Genomic DNA, 24,440 nt, shown 5'->3' with positions numbered 1-24,440 from the left:
GGAGCAGATTCTGAATGTTTAACCTAACATCTTTAAATTAAAATACAGGAAACATATTCCATATGTTTCCAATATGCAAACCTGTTCATCTTGGTTTACAATCACTAAAAAACAAGCTTTCGGAAATATAGATGCATTTTCTGTTTCCAAAACAAGATAAACTATATCATTTGAGGTTGAAAAATAAAAATTTCAGAAGATTTCTGAATAATTTAGAAGGTTCTACACCTTGAGACATAACATTCCCATTATGAAATCGTTGCCGCACAGCAAGTAGTTTGGCCCAGTCTATTCTTTTGAAACCTGAAATCAGAGGAGCTACGTGCAGACGATGTTCACGTTCTACCTGCACAAGGTGGCTCCCAAACTTGAAGCTCTTCAGCCCCTTAAGTATTTACCCCTTCTAAACCATATTTAAAAGTCATCATGGGAATCAACCTGCACGCACACTATTCAGTATTTCCTTCTTTCTCTATTTACTAGCTGCTTAGCTTTCCCCCCTCCATTCCAGTTTAGCATTTTGTGCTATTCTCTAGACAACTCTGGTCAACCACATCTGAATATCTGAGTGTAGGGAGATCACAGCTTCAAAGACATTTGGTGTAGGACCAGTCCCTAGAAATGCCATTAACAATCACTGTGAGGTTTGCTGGATCCTTTTATAGAAAGATCACTTGCCATCCTTAGTGACATTTCTACCATCAGTCTTTCCAGGTTGGAGCTGCTTCAATGTTTTTCTCTGTTCCTATCACTCTCATTCATTATCAACATTAATTTTCCCCTGTAACATTTGTATTAATTCCCTCTTGTCACCCAGACAATAAAAGTTTTCTTTATGTTATTTTTTCTATTTAGCCCACTAGTACCCCTTCCTTTTCCATAATTACACCCTTCGTGGTGAATTTTTATTTCTCATTAATGTGTTTTAATACTGGCTTAATTGAAGGAGTTATAGCTTTTCCTTGTATTTAACCAATGCAACACATACTCACTGAGTGGCTACTATTTCCACTGTGATCTCTCTGCAAAGTCTGTGGTGAGAAAGCTGAATACAGTTCCTGCCCTAAGGGAGCTTACAGCCTAGTGGTGGAGACAGACAGTAAGCAGATCATCACAGAGGTAATTAATTACATTGTTAGCAAGCACAAAGAAAAAAAATACTAGGAACATATACATAAAGAGACTCATGGTGATGTGGCAGCAATTGTAGACCAGAAAAAACGACCTTCATCCTGAGATTTGAGCATGAATCGAGTCAAATGGAAGAGGAAGAATATCACTCAAGGGAAAAAGACTGGCAGAGGTAAGAACGCACTGAAAGTCACTGTGCCTGGAAGTCAGAGTAAAGAGGAAAAAGTTGGGGAGAAGAACAGGAGCCAGATCCTCCTGAGTCCGGTGGGCTCTACATTTTATTCAATTTGCATTTGAAAAAATTTTAAGTAGGGGATTGTCATGATTAGATGTGCCATTTAAAAGGATCACTCTTAGAAAATGAAATAAAGTATCCATTCTAGATTAGAATGGAGGAGAATAAGAGCAGATGAAGGGAAGCCAGTTGGGAGCCTTTTATAGATGCTCAGGAGAGAAGTGACGGATTTCTTGGATCCATGTGTTGGCACCAAAGAAGAAAAATACCTGAGAGGTAAATCTAGTAAGATGTGGTTTTTAGCCGGAGCAACTGAGTGGTGCGGATAGATTGAGGGGATATGGCTTCAGTTTGGGACATACTGAGTACACGGGCTAGAGTGTGAATTCCACAAAGACAGGTGTTTTGCCTCTTTTTTTCACTGCTGCATCGCAGTGCCTCAGGAGACAGTCAAGTGGAGATGTTAAATAGATTAATTATACAGATTTGTAGCTCAGAAGAGAGGGCTGGGTTGGAATTTTAAATGTGGCGTCAGCCAAATATAGACGCTCTCAGGAGCCAGGAGAATGCCAAGCTCCACTGGGGAAGGCTGGAGAGTAGAAAAGGCAAGATCAAGAACTGGTGTTCCGCTGACTTGCTGACAGCTCCCTGCACCGTCACGTGCTTGCCAAAGCATTAGTGACCGGTCTCCTCACGTTGAGAGGAGTGAGACCTTGTGTAGTCCATGCTCAGAAGGGGTCCTGACACTGTTTAGGTCCCAGTGTCTCCCATGTGCATTCAGCTTGGACATGTCCTACAGGAATATGAAGCTCTTTGTCCTGTGTTATTATTCCTCTCTCCCCACTCCTTCTTTCAGAAGAAGTGGGTGGGAAGAAATTAGGAAAATTTATAGTCTAAAATGCAACATGGTTGTATGGCTGAAATGTCATGGAAGATAGATTTAATGCTTTAACCTTTCCAACTATCAGTTCCCAAGTTACGCCAATAGGATATACTATTAGCCAGGAAGGCATTTCTATGTCCTTTATTAACTCAGCTGTTTTCTCTGTCTGCATGACAAAGTCCTTCCTTCTTCCAGTTCTTCTGAAAGAAGTCTTCTCTCCTATTTCTCCCTCTTCCTACGTACCCAGAGCAGAAAGAAGTTTGGCAATCTCCTACATACACTTGACATACGTTAACTAAATTTATTGTGGGGGAAGAAACACTGCCTTTAGACATTTTGTGTTATTCTTTTTACATGAACATGGTTGTCATCAGCATCCTTGATATCTTACTGATCAAATGTGTTTGAATGCATACATTTTACATTTAATTTCTCCTTAATAAAATATTTAATAAAATTACATCTTTTCATAGCTTGACCATTGTTAAAGATGCAAAACTTCTCAAAACCAAACTGGTCAAAACCAGTTTAGAACCAGTTTCATTTTTACAATTACTTTTTTTTAAAGAGAGAAAGAGAGAGAGAGAGCACATGAGGAGGGGCAGAGGGAGAGGGAGAGAGAGAATCTTAAGCAGGCTCCATGCCCAGCAGAGCCTGATGCAGGGTTCGATCCCATGACCCTGAGGCAAATCAAGAGACACCCCAAGAATTACTTATCTTCTATAACAATTAATTTAAAAATGTAATTTGTTTATTCTATCCATGTCTCAATGTCACTTTCTAGGACAATGTGTTTGTTTGAATGTAAACTGTCCTAGGTAATCAATATTAATCATTACCAAAATGGAGCAACGAGAAGTCACTGAAAGTTACATTTAAAATAAACAACCCATAGGACCTTCTGTTCTGTGTCTACAATAATTAAACATTTCTTTCATAATCAAGAAAAAATTTTTCTTCTCCAAAGATAGAGATTATAGACACATTGTTTAAGATCCTCTTGTCAGTATATGACCACCTAAAAATCTCTAGTAAATAAAGTTCATTGAATGAATGTGACTACTAGCATAACTGATTTTATATCGTTAGTTGAACAGATTTTAAATTTTCCCAAATACTATTAGCATAGTTATTACGTGATCTTAAAAAAAAAAATCCTGTTGGTCTAATGAACGTACTGTTAGCCCGGTGAAATGCAAACAGGTTATTCTATAAAATGGGAATAATGATGCTTGTCTCATAAGACTGCTGTGAGAATTAAATAAATTAATGTTTGGAAACCACTCAGAACAGCCTCTGGCACATAGCGAGCCAAAGTAGCGTTGGCTGCTATGGATGCTGTGACCACTTACAAACATAGGTCATGTTTATCTGCATTTGAGATCTCAGGGTGGGGATGACAGCTATGTAGGAATTATAATTATTATTTTAGGATAGATTATACTGGTTACTAAGCAGAAATTCTGTACATAAATCAAACCATTTTTACGGGACTAAAGAGCCACTATTCAAAAAACTTCTTTAAGCACAGACCTGCCTTGTCAGGAATGCTGAAGATGCCCTTAAGAAAGTAAATTTCCCTCCTGTCACTACATTCCTCCAGCAGCCCTTTCCCTTTGCCTCCGTGACAGCCTGCTTGAGGACAGTCTGAGTGTGGGTTAGAAAGGAGTGTGTTACAAGACCAGAGATGGCAAACACCCTCGGGTAATACATCTTTCAGGTCTGAAAATTGCTTATTTACTTTTTCCATTATCAGTCATTCTTACCTTTCTTAACATGGTCATATGCTAGTTCTCAGTCTCCTTTCCCACCCCTAATGGTTATCTCCCGTGCCCTCTCAGAGTTTGTCCTCCTGACACTCAGCCAAAGTTTGTCCTGCTCCCCTTAATGTTTCCTGGACTATCAGGTCAGGATGACCACTGGACTTTATCTCTGAACTCTTTGACCCTCTCCCTTGATTCCATATGCTTTAATCACAACCTGTGGCTGTAGTGCTGGTCCTGCCCTCCTGTCTCTACAGTTCTGTCTGTTCCTAGCGGCACCCTAGTATGAAAGATAGTTGAGGAAATTGCTGTGGACCCACAGGTTTCTGTATCTTTGATGAGTTAGAAGTCCTCCTGAACTCTTGCCTTGCTTCCTGTCCTGGATCTTTTTCCCTCACCTGAGCATTTTATATAAAAAACCCAACGGATGACAAGCATGCTTGTGGGTAGTTACAAATGATTGTTACCTATTTCAAAGCAGTTTTCTCCCCCGTCTCTCCCCATGTAATATAATCTTTACTGAAGAGCTCAGTTATATTCTTTCTGGGCTCCCATGATAAAGAGGGACCCAACCCTGGCCAGAATGAATTGACCAAGTTTTTCACAACAAATCAAGAAGAAAACCCCTCAATGTGGCTCAATTCCCCAGCATGCACACCAGTGCAAACACCAGGGAGCACAGCCCACTGGCTGGGTTTTCCACCTCACTGCACTCACACACTAGAACAAGTTCGATCCACAGTCTCATGTCCAGTAAGAGCTTTACTCACTCCCATGGGATGATCCAAACTTAAGGATTATTGATGCTTCTGAATCCACACAGACTTATGGCTGTTGAGTCAAATCTCAAGAAGCAAGTAGAGGTCTTTTCATCTCTTCCTTTGCTCTTTAGCTGCAAAATTGCTAGCGCCCACTCAGCTGGAGAGAACCTACCACTGATTTGCTCAAGTGAGCTAACCAATGGAACGTTCAGCAATAAAAAGAAATGAATTACTGATATATGCACCAACATTGATGAAGCTTGATACAGTTATGCTGAATGGAAGTCAGACAAAATAAGAGTATATACTGTAGGATTCCACTTACATAAAATTCTAGAATGTGCAAACTAATATATGGTACAGAAAGTTGTCACACAAAGTTGTGGAGGGCCCACAAGAAGGAAGAGAGGATCACAAAGTGGCACAAGGAAACTTCTGGAGGTGATGGATATGCTTATTATTTTGACCTTGATGCTGGTTTCATAGGGTTGTGTGTGTCAAAACTTATCAAATTATCCAGTTTTAAATATGTACTATTTATTGTAGGTTAATTTTATCTCCATAAAGCTATTTAAAAAGTGTACATCCATCCCCAACTATTAATAAGGCATATGATATTACTAAATTTCCTAATATTAAACCAACATTCCTGAAATAAATCTCATGTGGTCATGAATATTAATTTTTTAATGTAGCATTGGATTCTGTTTGCTAATATTTCATTTTTGCATTTTTTGCCTTTCATTTCTTTAAATGACTATTTTATAATCAATATTAGATAATTCCATTTTCTGAATGCCTTATGATCTAGACCTATTGTGTGTCATGTTTGCTGGCTTTCACTCATTAGAGCTCGTTTTCTTACGTCTGGTAACTTTTCCCTGGGAATTTTTATTTGTTCCCATCAAATATATAGGAATCCTGAAGGCATCAAGTAGGAGAAACTTTCTCTAGGATTAGTATTTGCTTATGCCAAGCACCAGGGAGCACTTCCAATCCCGTAATTTTTCAGTTTGGGATCTTCCTGCTTGTGGGTAGTATAGATTCAACACAGAGTATCAGTTAAAACCCCCAAATCACAAACGGATAAAGTTAAAAATTCTCAGAAGAGATATGGTTGTTTTTAGCCCATTGCTACAACCCAGGCAGATCTCCTCTGAGCTGCTCTTTGCTGACTGTTGGATATTTCTCTTACACACTATTTCGTTGAGGTCATATAGCCCTTTCAACAGGTTATGACTTTATATGTGTGTTTTAAGTTCTGTTTCCTTCGTTTTCACGGCCACAAGTCTGACGCTTTCATTTCCTTATTATAAATCCCAGTGCTCTGGATTCCTGGTCTCAGTGTTTGTCCAGGGAATTCAGGCCTCTATGTTCACTGGCCGCCCCAAAGTCAACGCATAGCCATTTCTTTTCATTCTTGGGAATTTTCCATACTTTCTTGCAAACTCAACCATTTTTAAAAGTATATTTGTTGTTTAGGACCTATGAGTATTTCAGCAAAATGAACTGTCAGAATATTTGACCCATAATAATGCTAAAAGTGGATCCCCACTCTTTGTTATGAAACCTTTCTCTTCACTCAGGTAGACCTCTGTGTAACATTTAATCTGGTCAGAAAACAGCCAGGAGATGACTACAAGTCTCATCCATATTTCTTAAGGCTATGCCATTGGGCTTTTTAAGCTCCTAAAGACCTTTAGATTTTGATGATTACTCTTTCCAGAATTTTCTGGACAGCTGATTGTGGCCAGTGGGGATGGAAGGCACAAACATCAAATGATAATGCTACCATCAGCTACCAAGAATGAAAGTTGTATGCTTTCCTAGAATGCTACCAAGTATGCTACCAAGAATGAAAGTTGTGACTTTTTCAGTTCTTACGATTCTCCCCTCTTGCTCAGTTAGGTACTGGTCATTAGGATTTGCACACTTTATTAACTACTCATTCACTGCATTGTGACTGGTGACCATAATCACTATACCACTAAATCAATGAACTCTATGTCAGAGAACCAAGGAAGTCCAGCTGGCTTTCTCACAGTAAAACATTATCTTTGCTTTGGGATTACTGTGATTTCATTGAAATCTGAAATATTCCTAAGGGGCTGAACTGGATAAATCAAGTAGTTCTCAACCTGCCACAAGGGGCGCAGATCATGTGTGAGAAGCAACCCTTCTAGTTCACAGGTCAATCAAAGTTTTCATTTTCCACCTATGGTGGAAAATCCGAGCCAGAGAGAGGGTCAAGACCAGCTTTGGGGCTTGGCATGGTACCATTATTAAGGGCCCCTATTAAGAGCCACAGCTGTTTTTAGTTACAAAGTCTTGAATTTTTTTAAAAAAATATTTTATTTACTTATTTGAGAGAGAATGAGAGAGCGCAGAAGCTGGGGGAGGGGCAGAGGGAGAGAGAGCAGAAGAAGCAGGCTCCCTGCTGAGCATGGGGCTCAAGGCAGGACTCCATCCCAGGACCCTGAGATCATGACCTGAGCTGAAGGCAGATGCTTAACCGACTGTGAGCCACCCAGGTGCCCTTGAAATACTGAATTTTTTTAAGCCATTCCCAGCTACCTTTCCCTGTGTGTGTGTGTTTCCAGGCTAAATCAGACCAGAGACAGAATATTCCCATCTGAAAAAGAGGGGAACAAAGCTGAAGAGAGAGGGTACTGTGCTCCGTCAGTGCCTATGGCCTGACCCTGCTGTGGCCCAGCCTCTCCTCCTCACGGCTGACCTCTTCATCTACTGGTACTCAAATTGTTGTATGAAGATCACAGGGACCTTGCAAAAAATGGTTTTTTAAAGGTCCTGGTTCCACTTTAAAACTAGTGAGAAACTGAGGGTGGGGTCTGGAGTGTTTAGTGAGTATCTGAGGTGACCACACAGCTGGTCCCAGCACCACCCATTGAGCAAGTCTTGGGCCTGGGTTCTGGATGCTGGAGCTACTCTGGGCCCTCTGGTATTTGCTCACCTTGTTTGCCTGACCTCCTATGTATGTCTGTTTGAACTGATCTATTTGACCCTGCCCTCCATTTCCCCTCCAGCTTTTATCTAACTGGGCTATAGGTCCTTGCTTCAGCTGCCCTGCTTCCGAGCCTACCTTACGCAGCGGCCCGGCACTGCGCCCACAGCTGATCCTGCCGGTGCTGGCTGAGAAGACCAGCTCCTGACCCGAAACCTACTGGTGGTTTTGTGATAAAAGGCTTCACTGATACTTCCACTTTGGCCTGGTGCTTTAACTGGCTACGCCAAAACCTCACAGCTCAGCTCCCTCTCCAGGTCAGCCGAGCTCCTGATAGTTGAAATCCTGAGCCAAACACCTGACTTTCAGAAACTGGGAGACCATATAATTAATTGTGGGTCCGTCAGGTTTTCAGCTATTCATTTGTTACCCAGCATTAGAGAGCCAATACCACTAGCTTTCTCACCTTCTTGTGTACATGTGGACTTCGAACCATTTCAAAGCGGTTTTCACACCTGTTATCCCACCTCTTCCTAAATACAATACTGACATTTATAGAAAATTCAACTTTGTGCCAGGCACTGTATTAAGTGTTAAACAGGCAGTATCGGAGTAAATCGCCACAACTCTCTGACATGGGTCCTTTCACTACCTCTGATTTATTGAGAAGGAGACTAAGACACTACATGCTCAATAACTTGCCCCAAATTTCATATATACGAAGTGGAGTCAGCATTCAAACCCTAGCTCTTACCACTACAACAAACCATAGCCCAGAGAAGTGATGCTATTTATGTAAGGCCACACAGCAGGCTAGTGCTGGAGGCAAAACCAGGACTCCAGTCCTGATTCCCCTCCAGGGCTCTGGAAGAACTGCTAGGGACCATGAACAGGCTTGGAAATGACCATCAGCTGCCAGCTAGGCAGAGAGACCTGCTGAGAGGGTTGGTGGCAAGAAGCCTCCTTAGGTGGCAAAGTCTTCTGCACCTCTATGTCTTCACCCAAACCCTGGGGACAATAATCTGACTGGTGACCAGGATCAAGTCCTCTCACATCTCTAGTACTCACTTCAGCATGACAGGAAAGATACTAAGGAATGAAGTATACAAAATAAAGATACCCATGAGCTGATGTACCCCATGGGGGTACCAAACAACTGCAGAGGAAAGAGGGATGGTTTTCTGGAATTGAAAGTTCACCAATTTTAGACTTATAAAACTGGAATTCAGGATCATTCTGGGGAACACGGAACTAAAGCTACACATCACAGAATAATAAGGAACTGTGTTTGTCCATGTATTTACAAGATACTTTTAAAGGGACTGCTTCTCTTCTTTGAGATAACAAAGACTAAAAATTCTTAAATTCTTTGCAGCGCTTGAAATGCTCTCTCTGGAATCAATCTGACAGGGCTCTAAAGGGGAGTTTGCACAAAATCAGATTCCTAGGCTTTACTCTCAGATCCTGACTTCATAGACAGCCTGTGGGGCTGGGAAGCTAGTTCTTAAAACACCACCAGGTGATTCTGATGCAACTTGTCTATGCACAGTCGTTTAGGGATTTCTGCTAATTACACAGCCATGCACCTTATCCATTTATTATCTATTATTTTTTAACAGAGACCTTAAGGACTCTACTTGAAATTTAGAAACGCTTTCAGAAATGCTTTTTGAAGTTTGTGACTACCAGTTGTTCTCACTGGAACTTTATTGATTTATCACCGCTGTCATTATACCAGATTAGTAAAACGTCATTTTCAACTTGTATTCCCCCATTCTGCAAAGACCTTATAATGAGGACAGAGTTCCTGGAACTTGAAGACTCAGCCACACTCCAGGCTCTCAAAACAGCCCTTAATCAGCAGAAGTTAAGAAATAAATGGCTACAGTACCTTATTTCTAGACGTCCTGGAAATGGTCCTTGTACCAGTTCCATGCCTTGAGTCCCAAATCCAACAGCAGAAGCCACACGTTCTTGTCCTGACACAGGGTCTTTCTGGTTCCTTTTTCATTTCACCGGAGATATTTTGTGTGTGTGTGTTCTGATCCCAAGGGCTGAAACCTACCAGTGAACCAGCGACGGGTCTTTTGAGCATTCTGGCTTGACCTCTGAACTTTACTGCTACAAGTTTCCCCTGTCTTGACTAATTACCTTCTATCATCCATCAGGGTAACTCCCCGAATCACCTGCCACCCTCTGCTGGGTCTGACTACTCTCGATGGCCCTCCCCCAACCCAGTTCAAGTTCTGACAGAGATTGTATTTTTTACACTCTTGGATGTCCCCAAACATACAGGCTTTCTGAGACAGTATCTTTGGCATATTTAAGAGATATTAAATCTCTTTGGTTGTAATCACTTAAAAAAAAAACACTTCTGAACCAATTAAGAAATAAAATGAGCTACTAAAATCAAAATGCTGGGGTGCCTGGGTAGCACAGCGGTTAAGCGTCTGCCTTCGGCTCAGGGCGTGATCCCAGCGTTGTGGGATCGAGCCCCACATCAGGCTCCTCTGCTGGGAGCCTGCTTCTTCCTCTCCCTCTCCCCCTGCTTGTGTTCCCTCTCTCGCTGGCTGTCTCTATCTCTGTCAAATAAATAAATAAAATCAAAATAAAATAAAAATGCTCACATTTTTAACAGAATTTTAATATTGTTTTTAGGGGAAAGCCCTTTGTAGTTTATTCAAATTCATGAATAACGGATGATATTTAAGATGTCTCATTATGCTAGCAACATACAAATACACAGTTTCTTAAAATGGCCTCCTGTCAAATACATATGATTTCTATTTGTCTGCTGTTAATGTAATTGACTAAACACTGGATTCTACTGATTATGCTTTCCCTTATAAACCACTTACTTTATAGGCATAAGCAGCTGTGTTTATGCTTCTGTGATTTTCGGGTTTCATTATGAAGTTTCCGCACGTAATTCAAGAGCCATAGGCAGTATACACACCCAGGCAGCAGCTGGCAACTTTTACCAATAAAGGGACTATTCCATCAACACTTGTGTATGTCGTGTGGAAGGACACGCAAAGGCAACAGCACCGCAACCACATTAACTGTGAGATGTGAACAGGAAGAAAACACTGTTACTTTTCAGGCAGTGATTGCTCAATAGTCAAGACCTGACTTTAAACAAGAGCGTAAGCACTTCCTCTCCTTCTCCTCACTCAACTGACAACTAAAGAGTTTTGTTTTTAAACTTGGGACTTTGGGAGCCTTCAGAAGGGGCCGAGTAAGAGAGGCAGGCAGGCAGAGGGGAGAGAGAGAGAAAGCAGCTGCCAAGAGTTTGAGGGGGAAATCCAGGCTGAGAAGAGGAGGAGGAGCAAGGGGAAGAGACAGAGGGGCAAAGAGACCCAACAGCCACCCAGCATGTGTTTATCCAACGTCCAAGATGACACTGTATCACAGTGACTGATGTCTACAGTCACATATAGAAAGAGCTGGTTTAAAACCAGGTTCTGCCATCTGCTATCCGCGTGACCGAGGCCAAGTCCATGACCTCTTGGTTTCAGTCTCCGCATATGTCAATAATAGTGGGTAACACTTGGCTGGGTTTTGGTGAGGATTCAGTGAGATGACGAAGCAGTATTGGTAGCAAAGCACAGCGGTTAGGAAGCCGGGCTTTGGGATCCGACTGCTTGGTTTGCTGGCCAGCCTCTGGCTGGACGACCTTAAGCAGGTTACGAACCAGTCTGTGCTTCGCTTCTTATCTTCAGGACGGGGGTAATAAAAACAAGGCCAACGTGCATGTGGCGGTTCTGAAAGTTGACCGGAAAATACACATAAAACGCAACAAACAGAACAGTGCCTGGCATTTGGTTAGTATTCAATAAATGTTGACTCTGAGGGGTAGGAGTGGGAGCACAAAACACAGTTTTGATGATGGTGCCTCCCTCATAGAAGAGAAGACACCGTTTTGCCTCTTTTTTTTTAATCCCTACTACCTTGCTGGGGTATTGCAAGCACTCACCCAAAATGTATAACGTGATCAGAAATGATAGAAAGCTTTTCTTCTCACCTTTGCTTTGTGCACTCTTGCGTTAGCACTTCCCCCTGTCTTCCGGAGTATGGAGCAGGCTGTTATCCAGGCGCTCCACTGTTCTTTCCTTTGACAAGTGTGTAAATGCACAAGGAATACATAAATATCTTCTCTTGGTTAAAAAAAAAAAGTTGATAACAAAAACCCACTTCCAAGTTCAATCTCTACCCCAGGTTCCTCTCCAAACTCAAGCATTTTATTATTTTGATGAGTATTTTTTCACACCTTGTATTTGGCATACATGTATGAATTTGCATCTATGGACCCATGTCATTCAAGGTTCCGCCAGAGAAGCACAACATTTTAATGTCCATGGGATAAGCAGGGATAGCCTCTCTCTTATTTCTGGTATTAGCAATTTGTGTCTCCTCTTTTGTCAGCTGAATAGAATTTTATCAATTTTATTGATCTTTTTCAAGAACCAACTTTGGTTTTATTGATTTTCTCTATTAATTTTCTGTTTTCAGTCTCATTGATTAATGCTGCAGTGTTTATTGTTTCTTCTGGTTGCTTTAGGTTTATGTTACTTTTCTTCCTCTAGTTTCCTGAGGTCGAAGCTTAAATTATTGATTATAGATCTTTCTTGTCTACTGTTCATTCAGTGCTATAAAATTCCCCCTATGGGGTGCCTGGGTGGCACAGTGGTTAAGTGTCTGCCTTCGGTTCAGGGCGTGATCCCAGCATTATGGGATCGAGCCCCACATCAGGCTCTTCTGCTATGAGCCTGCTTCTTCCTCTCCCACCCCCCTGCTTGTGTTCCCTCTCTCGCTGGCTGTCTCTATCTCTGTCGAATAAATAAATAAATAAATAAATCTTAAAATTCCCCCTAAGCACGGTTTTCATGGCATCCCACAAATTTTGATAAGTTGTATTTTCATTTTTATTCAAAGTATTTTTAAAATTTCTCGAGAGCCTTCTTTAAGCCATGGTTAGAAGTCTGTAGTTTAGGGGCACCTGGGTGGCACAGCGGTTAAGCGTCTGCCTTCGGCTCAGGGTGTGATCCCGGCGTTATGGGATCGAGCCCCACATCAGGCTCCTCCACTATGAGCCTGCTTCTTCCTCTCCCGCTCCCCCTGCTTGTGTTCCCTCTCTCGCTGGCTGTCTCTGACTCTGTCAAATAAATAAATAAAATCTTAAAAAAAAACCTTAGAAGTCTGTAGTTTAATCTCCAAATATGTTGGGATTTTTCCAGGTCTTTCTGCAGTTGATTTCTGGTTTAATTTCGTTGTAGTCCAAGAGCATATACTTTGATTTTCTTCTTTCAGATTTGTTGAGGTGTTTTATTTGACGTAGCAGAATATCATCTATCTGGGTGAATGTTCCATGTGACCTTGAGAAGAATGTTTGTTCTACTGTTGTTGGATGAAGTATTCTGTGTATGTCCCCTAGACGTATTGATTGTTGGTACTGTTTAGTGTAACTCCATTGTTCCCAATTTTCTGCCTTCTGGAACTGTCAACTACTGAGAGAGGGGTGTTGAAGTCTCCAACTATAATAGATTTATCTATTTCTCCTTGCAGTTCTATCCATTTTTGCCTCATATTTTGATGTTCTGTTAGTAGGCAAGTAGATAGTAAGGATTGTTATGTGTCCTGGAAGAGTTGGCCCCTTTTGATCATTGTGTCATGACGCTCTTCATCCTTGATGATTGCCCTTGCTCTGACATCTGCTTTGTCCGAGGTTACTGCGGCTACTTCAGCTCTTCTTTGACTGTGTTAGCTGTGGCGTATCTTTCTCCATTGCTTTAAATTATCTTTTCATTTAAAGTGGTTTCTTGTGCACCATATATATTTGTCTTGTTTTTGTATCCACTCTGACCGTTTCTGTCTTTTAATTGGTGTATTCAGATCATTCACATATAAAGGGATTATTGAGAGATTAATATTGCTCATTTTTGTAACTGTTTTCTATTCATCGCACTTTTCGTTGATGCTATTGTTGTTCTTTCTCTTCTTTCTTTCTTCTCTTCCTCCTCCTCCTGCACCTTCCTCTTCCTCATGTCTTTCTTTTTGGCTTTCTCTAGTTTCTGCTTTAATTTTTTTTAATTTTTTTATTTAAAATTCAATTTTAATTAACATATAGTGTATTATTAGCTTCAGAGGTAGAGTTTTGTGATTTGGTTTCTGTTTTTAACTGAGCACGTTATATGATTCCCTTTCCTCTTCTCTTTTAGCCTATCAATAATCCTTCTTAATATTTTTAGTGGTTACCCTAGAGTTTACAATATACATTTTCAACTAATCAAGTCCACTTTCATATAATAGTATATTGTTTCATGGATAGTGTGGGTACTTTATTTTTTTTTAATGATTTTGAGAGAGAGAGGGAGAAAGAGCAAGCACAAAGGGGGGGCAGAGGAGAGAGAGAAGCAGGCTCCCCGCTGAGTGGGACGCAGGGCGGGGCTCGATCTCAGGACCCTGAGATCATGACTTGAGCTGAAGGCAGACACTTAACTGATGGAGCCACCCAGGCACCACTAGTATGTGTATTTATTATAGAGTATTCCTAATCCCTCCTGTCCGCTATATTATTACTGCCATTTACTTCACTTTTTCATATGCTATAATCATCAAATACATTGTTGCTATTATTATTTTGAACAAACTCTTCTCTGTTGGCTCAGTTAAGAAAGAGAAAAGATTTTACCTTTATTTATTCCTTCCCTAGCATTCTTCTTTTATGTACGTCTAATTTTTTGTCCGATATGATTTTCCTTCTTTCTGAGGAATTTCTTCTACCATTGGCAACATAAGTCCACAGGCAACAAATTCCCTCAATTTTTGTTTGTCCAAGAAAGTCTTTACTCCTCTTTCACATTTGAAAGATGATTTCACTAGATACAGACTTTAAGGTTGGTGGTTTTTAGTTTTATTAGGATAGCTCTAGAACAGACTTTCTCTAAAACATAGGTCTTCCTCTTAAGGCATTTCTGCTGCCTCATCCGGATGCCTGGGGTGTTAACATTCTTTCTGGGCTAGAATTATAATGTCCCCCCAAATTGTTCAACCTTGAGAACCTTTGTTTAAATCTCTACCTCACTGCAAACACTCTCTGTGTAGTCCCGCCTCATGCATGTTTAGGACACATAACCTATGCCTTCCCCCCACACTGCTCTCTCCTCAGCTCCTACCCCACACATGGCACTGACTGTATCTTCCCCAACCCAATTTTTTCCAAGCAGGACTTCCATGCTCTCTTGGACTTGATCTCACTGTGCCATAGTGGATGAATCTTTGCCAGGCAGAGAGCCAGGGTGATTATGGCATGTTATCTCATGAATTTTCTTTTTAGGGATCACAGTCATATGCTGTTCATTGTCCAATAACTGAAAACAATAGCCTCATATACTCTGTGCAGTTATGAGATTTCTTACAGCGTGAAAACTAATCTAGTGCCAATTACCCTGTAATAGTTAGAAGCAGAATGTTCCTTATCTATTCCCAATATCTAGCACAGATCCTGGCCTTCAGAAGCAATCAACAAGAAATCAATACATGAATTAATGTGTCCATCAATGAATTCAGGGAAGGAAGAAAAGACGGGGAAAGGGGAAAATTAATTTGAGAGTGTTTGGGAAGCATTAACTAGATAGCAATGTACTCAAGAAAATTTAAAGTTTTAATGGAATCTGACTCTTAAACTCAGAAGATTCAAGAGTTGGGCTTAATATCTTTTGGGAAACAAGTTATTCAATAATGGCTGATTCTCCATTTGTCAATATAATACATGTTGAAAAGCCTGAGCCAAGATTTCTGGTTTGAAATTCATCTTACCTATTGTGTAATCAATAAATGAGTTCCAAGGTAAATCAAGGCATATACTGATTGTATAATATTAAGATTTAGAAGAATTATTAGATTTCAATGTTCTAGTGATGTGTATTTTTTAATGTTAGAAACTAATAGGCTAGTGACACATTTTGAAATCTTTTAAGTTTTGAGGAAATCCTTTTTAGGGATTTTTAAAAACTACTTCCTGTTTCAGATATATGTTTCTGGACATTTTAATCAATCAACCAATTAATTATGTCATTAAAATATATTTATTATTACTATATTATAAAGTAATCCATTTATTTTTTAGAAATATATTTTAGGGGCGCCTGGGTGGCACAGCGGTTAAGCGTCTGCCTTCGGCTCAGGGCGTGATCCCGGCGTTATGGGGATCGAGCCCCACATCAGGCTCCTCTGCTATGAGCCTGCTTCTTCCTCTCCCACTCCCCCTGCTCGTGTACCCTCTCTCACTGGCTGTCTCTATCTCTCAAATAAATAAATAAATAAAATCTTTAAAAAAAAAAAAAAAAGAAAGAAATATATTTTAGACGAATCATTTAACCAGTCTTATATTTGTCCATTTATTTTTAAAAATATACTTAGCTGAGACATGCATAAAGCCATACATTTTCTGTTTAAAATTATTTTTTTACAAGCTATCTATTTATATACTATCAGGTGGTTGTCTGTTTTCAAGTGAGATTTCTAGGTGCACAGTTAATTTAAATAAAAGCCATTTCATTTTTTATGGATCTAATTTATTTCTCAATTATCAAGCTTTGATTTGTCTATTACATTGAAAATGTGATCTTGCTAATATTTTCTGAAAATGAAATATATAACTATGTTACAGAAAAATTTTAAATATGATATTGTTATAGAAGAGAATAAGGCAGGATAACTTTTTTTATTTTCAAGCCTAAGTCAATTAACTATATTAAGGGTGATAAAAAAATATTTTATAATGAAGAAAATAAGATAAAAAACAAGAAAGAGATTTGTAGATAAGGAATCAGCCTCGAAACTGACCTGATTTTAAAAGTCTTCAAATACTTACCTATTATAAAATCTTGGGGCTCCAGTAGTGGGAAAATTTGTCAAAAATTTTTTTTGTCTTGAATAATATTTTATTTTCCAGTAAAGACTGAAGGAGACAGGAAAAGGGAAATTTGGGTGTTCCAGAAGGAAATAAAAATTATTCATTTATAAAAATTGGATTTCAGGGAAAGAGTATATGAAGCAGGATCACCTGAAGAAGAGAAGGTGAAATAGGAATGTACAATACCCTCCAAAGGTATGTCTATGTGTTAGAAAAGCTCCAAAGACGGATTCTGAGTGCTCCAAGACAGAGTAAGTAGGTGAGAAAACCCTGACCTAGAGACAAGATGTTTCACAAAACTCCTAGCACAGGGAAAATTACTGATCTTGACACTCCCTGTCTTGCTTAATTACATTGCAAAAGCACAAGAAGATATTTGACTGAACCACTGAAATAATGCATAGACTCAGACAAAAAAAAAAGAAAAAGGAAGATATAAGCAGAGTCCACGTGTCAGACATATTTAAACAACCACGGCTTAATTTTGTAACCAAAAATGTCAAACACTGATATAGAACACAATATTTACAATAGATGGTTGCTCTAACATAATTTGCCAAATGGAAGTAACAGCCAAATTTAACTGTTTGGTTTTTTTTTAAATATTGTTTCAGAAAAAGCACATGAATGGCTCCCTTTTGGCATGCTAATACATGGTGGCCTTTAAGCCTTTAATTTCTCCTCTTCCTGCTTATTTTTTTTTCTCCTTTGATTAGAACCGCTCTTTGGAGTCTCCAAAAAGAAAAAAAGAAAAAGAAAGACAAAGACATTTACTTTGATTGACTTCTGGAAGTCTATGGAGGCTTGGAGCCTATTTTAAAACAAAATTCAATCAAAATATTGTTATATCTGGGTAGAGAAGTTATAATGATTTCTATTTTCTTTTTATTCTTGAATTTTCTACACTTTTTACAAAGGTCATTTTTACTACTGCTGTAATCATGAGCAAACAAACAAATTAAAGGAACTCATGGGTCTATTTCATTCCAGTTAGGCACTTCTATGGTTTCATTGTCCCTTTGATATTAGATCGTCACACCCTTATAAAAATCTAATACCAGTTTTAAAATTATTTAGAGCATGCTAATTGCTTGTCTTAAATAGTCATTATAATCTGAGCACCTTTGTCAAACACAGGATCAAATGCAACCGTCTGTCCCGGGTTTGTGGGAGGAGGGAGCAACAAGGGAAAAGTTTTATGCTATAGAGGGATACTTGTAAAGCTCTTCCAAACATTTTAAGAATTCCAAAAATAAAATGCATGGTGAAAAGGAGAGAGAAAACTGAGTTCAGAAAAATTCTGAGTAGAGTTGAGGTGATTAAGGCTAATCAGTGGTTTTCTAAGACTTCACATAAGATGTTTAGCATTCAAAGAATTAAGAAAATCAATTATACCCTGATACATTTATACAAGGTGGAGGAAAATGCTAAGTTGAAATGACTAAAATTTTCAGGACTTATTTAATAAAGAATTAAGTAATCAATCAGTAAGGAGGGGAGACAGAGAGATAAGTGAAGATCATAGTTCTTGGTATACGTATTATGTATAGAGGGGATTATTTGTATGTTTATTCTTTTTTTTTTTTAAGATTTTATTTATTTATTTGACAGCACAAGCAGGGGGGTGGCAGAGGGAGAGGGAGAAGCAGGCTCCCTGCTGCAGAGCAGGGAGACTCATGAGGGGCTCAATCCCAGGACTCTGGGGTTATGACCTGAGCCAAAGGCAGACACTTAACCAACTGAGCCACCTAGGTTCCCCCAAGAAACTCACTCAGCACATTTTTAAAATTATTTTTTACCTGAAAGAGATAGTGGATGATTTTGTTATTGGTGAGTCATGGAAGCCTTACTATTAAGATAAAGAAGATAGTCTTGCTATTAGATAAAGAAGATAGTCTTGTAGTTCTTTGTGTTGTCTTTGAAAATGGGCTCTCCAGAGGTACCTGAGTGGCTCAGTTGGTTGAGTGATGGACTCTTGGTTTTGGCTCAGGTCCTGACGTCATGGTTGTGGGATCGAGCCCCACGTGGAGCCCCATATTGGGCTCTGTACTCAGCATGGAGTCTGCTTGAAGATTCTTTCCCTTTGCCCCTCCCCCCACTCCCTTGAGCCTACTCGTGCTCTCTCTCTCTCTAAAATAAATAAATCTTTTAAAACAAATGTGCTCTCCAGAGAATCAACACAAATTTTCTATAGCATATCCTTTTTATATTCCAAAATTTGTTTAGCAATGGACAATTTCAAATTGCAATTTTTTTCCTTTAGTAACTAAAATATTCAGTATGTGCTTTGTTGGTATTTTAAACAATGAATCAGAGCCTAATAATATTTTTGTAATAATATAACACCCCGGTATAAGCATAATCTTTTAACTAATTGGGTAGTAAATGTAAATGCAAATACACAAATGCTATTGTTAATGATAGGACTGCTATATTTCAGAGTAGCCCTGCTTATTAATTCAATAAAATACAGAGCTGTCCCTTTTAACAGAAACTTTATACTTACATCATCGAACTATAAATAAATATAAAAATAACTACTTTATAAAATAACTTATATTCAGACCAGTGCTTGCTTTCTAACCAAGATTATTTACAGGACATCAACTATGAGGCTTACATGCTCTCCGTTACTAACACTTAATCTAATAACGCATATATAGAGATTGAACTGCTGTTACTTTCTCACCAAATACTTCACCCACTAATGCCTAGAAATCTGGGTAGTTCTAGATTTCTCCAACTCACCGCATCAGTCCCAGAGAGCTTCAAGTATGTTTAAAGGAAGCTCAGGATTAATGGACTGAGATTTTCAGTGGTTAAAGGCACATGTAAATCCTATTTCACCTACATTTTGTTTTAAACAGGCATTGAGATTGAGAAGGCAAATATGAATATGCCATTGCTTTGTGCTGGACTCAGTCTATTAATAGTAATGCTATTGGCTAGAAATGCCTGGGGGCACTCACCTGGGCCTGAAGGAGCTTCCCAGAGACGTCTGACCTTTCCAAACCAATGTTACAACTGGACCCACCTTTGTAGTACTTATGCACACAGTGGCCAGGGGGTCTGGTTTTATTGGGGTTGAGGATGACAGTCTAGGGCTCACTCTTTATGAGTGAATTTAAAACATGAGAGCATAAAACTATGCATGAATTTAAAGTGTAGGGAAAAGAGAAGTAGCCCATATGGTCAGTTATTAAAAAAAAAAAAAAAATCAAGATCTCTATAACAAAGGAGCCTCAGTGGAGGTTCGTGGCCTGGCTCTTGATTGGGTCTTGTGGTTGTCAATGTGTTTATCTGAGAGAGCCATCTTTGAAGTGGATGCCTCTTTGAAACGGATGTGTCCAGAATCAAAGCTTAAGTCAGGCACTTGTATTATAAAATAAAACAAACCAACTGTCAGAGTTTACATCACAGCCATCTAAGTTCTAGACAAGTGACATTTGGAAATAAGAATTATGATGTCCTTAGGGCTCTTCACAAATATTCCTGTTCACTCTATTTTTGGGTAAATGGTAAGAATGCACTTCCTCTTGAATTCAGTTGTAATCAGATGACTTGCTTTGGCAAATAAGATTGGAAGTGATCAAGGTCATATTTTGTGATATTATGGTCTTCATGTGTCTTACTACTTTCTCTTATTGGGCAGGACGGAGGAGTGCCATTAATATTGGTCTTCCTTAAACACTACAGTAAAAACTGCTTAGTGTATTAATTTTTTTAATAATGAAAAAATTTAAGGCTTTAAATTTTCCTCTAAGTTTTCATTGGGTCTCACGTTTTGAAGTGTAATGAGGTGTTCTTTTCATTGCTTTCTAAAAGTTTATAAATTTTCTTTTGATTTTCTCTTTGGTATAAGGTTTATCTAAGAATAGATTATTTAATTTCCAAGAATTATGATATTTTTGGTCACTCTTTTTAACACATTTCTGGTTTTATTGGATAATGAGAAAAGAATGTGAGCTATATTTACTTCTTTAAATGTATTAAGGTTTTCTTTATAAATGTTGATAGTTTTTATAAATCTCTCAGAAATACGTAAGACAAAGAAATATTTTATTTTCTATTAAGGAGCTAGAAAATATGTACACAGACACACCCTCTATCCATTACATAACATTTTAAAATCATATATTTCTTTTTTTTTTTTAAAAGATTTTATTTATTTATTTGACAGAGATAGAGACAGCCAGCGAGAGAGGGAACCACAAGCAGGGGGAGTGGGAGGAAGAAGCAGGCTCATAGCGGAGGAGCCTGATGTGGGGCTCGATCTCATAACGCCGGGATCACGCCCTGAGCCGAAGACAGACGCTTAACCGCTGTGCCACCCAGGCGCCCCTAAAATCATATATTTCTAATCATGTACCAGAGTCTCACACTATAACTTTATTTTTTAAAAGGTCTCTGTATATCTGATAGATTTTTGCTTTATGTATTTATCTATGTTATTTTATTATACAGAATTATGACTGTGTATTTTTCATAGATTGTATCTTTTTCATTACAAAATTACCTCTATATTTTTAGTGTTTTTACTCTAAATTCTACATTATCTCATATTGTCTACATTTTTTAAATCTATTATCTCTTTTTCCACTCCTACATTTTCAACATTTCTTTAGTATTTTTTTTTAAGATTTTTATTTATTTATTTGACAGAGAGAGAGAGAAAGACAGCCAGCAAGAGAGGGAACACAGGCAAGGGGAGTGGGAGAGGAAGAAGCAGGCTCCCAGAGGAAGAGCCTGATGTGGAACTTGATCCCAGGACTCTGGGATCATGCCCTGAGCCAAAGGCAGATGCTTAACAACTGAGCCACCCAGGCGCCCCTTCTTTAGTATTTTAAATGTATTTCCTGTAAAGAGTTTACAATTAGGTTTATTTTTTAACTCAATCTGATCTTCTCTGCTCTTCAGTGGGAAAAGTTCATTTATATTTAGTGTAATGATATTTATTTTAGTTTTCTATCATATAGTCTACTTATTGCTTATTTTACATTGTTGTTTTCTATTTTCTCTATATTTTTTATCAGAATGATCAAGTTGTGCTTCATTCTTTTTTTCTCATTAATTTGAAAGTTATTTTATTTTTAAAAATTTTATTAATACTATTTTCATCTTCTCTGGTCTTATAAAAGGTATATACTTCTCTACTACTATTTGAAAATAAGATACAACAAGGACATTCTTTTTTTCTCTCTGCTCTTCTTCTTCCCAGTAGGATGAGACCTTTATTTTAATTTTATTTAAGATTTTATTTATTTATTGGACAGATAGAGACACACACAATGAGAGAGAGAACACCAGCAGGGGGAGTGGGAGAGGGAGAAGCAGGCTTCCTGCAAAGCAGGCTTCCTGCTGAGCAGGGAGACTGACACGGGGCTCAATCCCAGGACCCTGGGATTATGACCTGAGCCGAAGGCAGATGCTTAATGACTGAGCCACCCAGGCACCCCAAGATGAGACCTTTAAATAATTTTATTTTCCTTATTACTTCTCTTACCCCAGTAGATGAGTACTTTGACTTCCCCATCCCTATGTCTTCCTACTCTCTACTGACTCTTGAGTTTTGCTGATATAACTTAATACACTTAAACTATTATTAGAATATCCCTTATTGTACATCCCTTCTGTGTTTATGGTTTTTACTTACCATTTACCTTACAATTGTCTTATCCATTTGAATTTCAATTGAATAGGTAATATTGATTTAATATATAAACAATTGTTGCTTATCACTGCTTTCTCATGTCTTTGATTTCCCATATTTAGAATTCTGATGTATTCTATGGCATTTATTCTTTGTTTTTATTAGTCTTTTCTTGATAATTTTCCTCTCTGAACACATGCATATCCTCAAATATCTTTATTTTGCCTTGACAGATGAATAATTTCTTGGTTGTATATATGATTTTCAGATTGAAATTCTTTTCTCTCAACAGTCCTCAGATACTATTCCACTGATTTTTAGCTTCTAGTGTTGCAAGTGAGATGTTCAAAGCCAGTATAATTTTTTCCCCATTATGGTTAGCTTGTTCTTTTTGACAGAAAGTTTTGAATATTTTCTATTTATCCTTAGAACTCAGAAACTTCCTATGATAAATGTCTCTCCTTATCAGTCTGGCAGGAATGTGATGAGCATTTCAATCCAGAAGTTTAGATCTTTAGCTCAGGGACACTGTCTTCCTCTTTAGCTTCCATTAGAGCCTTATCTTCATCCATGGATTTACCTTTCAGCTGAAGCTGCTATTATTTCCAGGTTTACTTTCCTAGAGATATTGTATAATTCTCTTACCTTTTCTCTTATGATTTACATCTCATTATATTTTTGTTTGTGCTTTGAGATATATTGTGGGTCAAATTGTGTCCCCTAAAAGATATGTTGAGGTCTTAATCCCGAGGACCTATGAAATGTGAATTTATTTGGGAATGGGGTCTTTGTGATGTATATAAGTGAAGAGGAGGTGGGGCCTAACTCCAGTGACTGGTATTGTTATTGGGAAAGAAAAATTTGGAGACTCAGGGACACAAAGTGTAAGAAAGCCATGTAATGCTGAGACAGCGATTGGAGTGATGCAGCTGCCCAGTCCAGGAACGTCAAAGACTGGCAGCAACCACCAGAAGCTAAGAAGAGGCAAGAAAAGATTCTCCCCCAGACCCTTCAGCGGAAGCGTGGCTCTGCTGACTTTTTGAACTTCTAAGCCTCCAAGACTGTAAGAGAGCACATGTCTGTTGTAACTTGTTACAGCAGCCCTAGGAAATGAATGCAAGCTAATTCTTCTGCTAGATGTTCAGCTCACTAATTCAAGTCAACTTCATTTTATTTATTGAATTGCTTAATTAAAAGAATTATGTTTCATTAATGTTTATAAAATTCAGAGAGTATTTTATGATCTCCACTTGAATCTCCTTAAGTTATATTGATATTTTGTAATTCAGGTTTTTAATTTGTTTTATCTAACAGCTCTATTTCACTAAGTGTTTTGTTTTATGGCCTAATTTTCATTTCTGGATAGTAGGTTCCCTTAGATGTTATTTTTCTGTATTGACTGACTGAGCTCAGGTCTGATTTGAGGGTACACTAAGTGAATGATGACAGGCAAAGTGACCCCTCCGTCTGTAGGCTGACGATCATCATGGAGCAGACAAGGAGCCAGTTCTCTACCAAGGTACTGGTGGTAAACTCTCTGCAATTTGGTCTTCCTATAGCCAAACTTACCAAGGGAAAGATAGGTTTGGCTCACCCATTCAGCAACTTCTTCACCTCAGGAAGAGAGGAAGACATGGTATGTTTATGCAGGATTAATGTTTCTCTTTCTACAGAGGGCCCAACTCTCTGAGGTCATGCTTTTCCCAGGGTTCTGTGCTTTTTGGTCCTTACCTGGGAGTCTGTGCTGTTCTCTAGGTGCTTTCATGACCAAGAGGAAGAAAACTCAACACTAATTCCCTTTCCTATACCCCAACAGTATTATTGTTGTACCCAAAGTATTTATACTGCTTTAATTCTAAATTTTGAAGTGGAATAAATAGAGTCCAATAGATACACGTATATATACATTTAACAATAAATAACTTGCTACTTCTGGCATTGTAGAGTGGTTATTAGCTAAAAATCTTTGGCATGGAGCAAGAATAGGGGAACACATTGCAAAATAACATGGAACATCTTCTAATTAGAAAATAGATAGGAAAATGTAAGAGTGTTTATTTAAGCATCTATTTAGTAAATGTGATATTATCTAAATCTGTCTTACAAATTTTGCCTCTTCTTTAAAATAAAATAATTTT

General features: G+C 38.6%; 1 long non-coding RNA gene across 1 annotated transcript in view; it reads right to left on the bottom strand.

The window, feature by feature from the left end:
* The window catches only part of LOC109488974, a 72,828-nt gene extending 60,996 nt beyond the window's left edge, over nt 1–11,832 (bottom strand). Inside the window, exons 1-3 of the long non-coding RNA XR_002141884.2 lie at nt 11,760–11,832; nt 10,594–10,797; nt 9,627–9,796 (exon numbers count right to left, since the gene is read on the bottom strand). This is a non-coding gene — a long non-coding RNA (uncharacterized LOC109488974). The remainder of the gene's footprint in view (nt 1–9,626; nt 9,797–10,593; nt 10,798–11,759) is intronic.
* Nucleotides 11,833–24,440: the final 12,608 nt, after the last annotated feature.

The sequence above is a fragment of the Ailuropoda melanoleuca genome, chromosome 1, assembly GCF_002007445.2.
Source record: "Ailuropoda melanoleuca isolate Jingjing chromosome 1, ASM200744v2, whole genome shotgun sequence".
Lineage (NCBI taxonomy): Eukaryota > Metazoa > Chordata > Mammalia > Carnivora > Ursidae > Ailuropoda > Ailuropoda melanoleuca.
Note: the sequence above shows the minus strand (reverse complement) of the source record. Positions and strands in the feature narration are given on the sequence as shown.